Below are 921 nucleotides of genomic sequence, written 5' to 3'. Positions count from 1 at the left end.
GTTATCACAGTACAACGATACTGGATCATTAGCATTAGAACAGACAACCAACTCTTGGATGAATTTCCTTATCCAAGCCCCTTCTTTTGCAGCTTCGAACGCTGCAATGTATTCAACTTCAGTAGTGATACGAACCCCGTAGAACTCGTTACGATACCCTAATACCTTACGCGGAAGCAAAGGGGTGGAACCGCGACCCGTTGCCTATGAAGAGGCAAGAACCTTGGTATGTGAAGACGCCACAATCGATTGTGAAAGATCGATTGATAAGTCGGGGTGAACAAACGGAATCCACCGATATGTTCGACGAGTTCTTAAAGAACCAAAGAGAATATTCTCAATTAAATCATCAAAATTCGTCTAATAAAATAGGCCAAATTGGCAACCTATTTATAAGGTCTAGAAAGACTCTTTTTTCACAAGGAAAAGGACTCCTACCTAAACTATAATAAGGAAATAAATAAATAAGCAAATCCTAACCATAAATAACTCTATAATAATAAAAATATATTAAATCCTAATATTAAAAACGTGAATAAGTAAATTAAATAACTTGATCTTCAAGTCGACTTCTCGATCACCCTTCTTAACTCGCGACATTGGGCTGTGCACGTGCATGCAATTAAAGATCAATTTCGACACTGTACCACTTCGAATATCTCTTCGCTCGAAACATGAAAGTTGTAGATCTTTCAGTTAGCTTTCCGAAGAATTTTGAATCAGCTTAAATGGACTTCATATGCGAGAGTTATAACTCGAATGGTCAACTTTGCCAGAATAGGCGAGAATCTCGGATGCATGGAATTCGACTTGTCCAATGACTTCTTCTCTTTCTTTTCTTCCAATTCCAAACCACGGACTATTCAAAGGCCTGATTCAAGCCTTTATTCTTCAATCCCAACAGGAACGACTCCATTAATA

This window comes from Erythranthe guttata, chromosome 13 (genome assembly GCF_056151865.1).
Source record: "Erythranthe guttata isolate IM_541 chromosome 13, IM_541, whole genome shotgun sequence".
Lineage (NCBI taxonomy): Eukaryota > Viridiplantae > Streptophyta > Magnoliopsida > Lamiales > Phrymaceae > Erythranthe > Erythranthe guttata.
Note: the sequence above shows the minus strand (reverse complement) of the source record.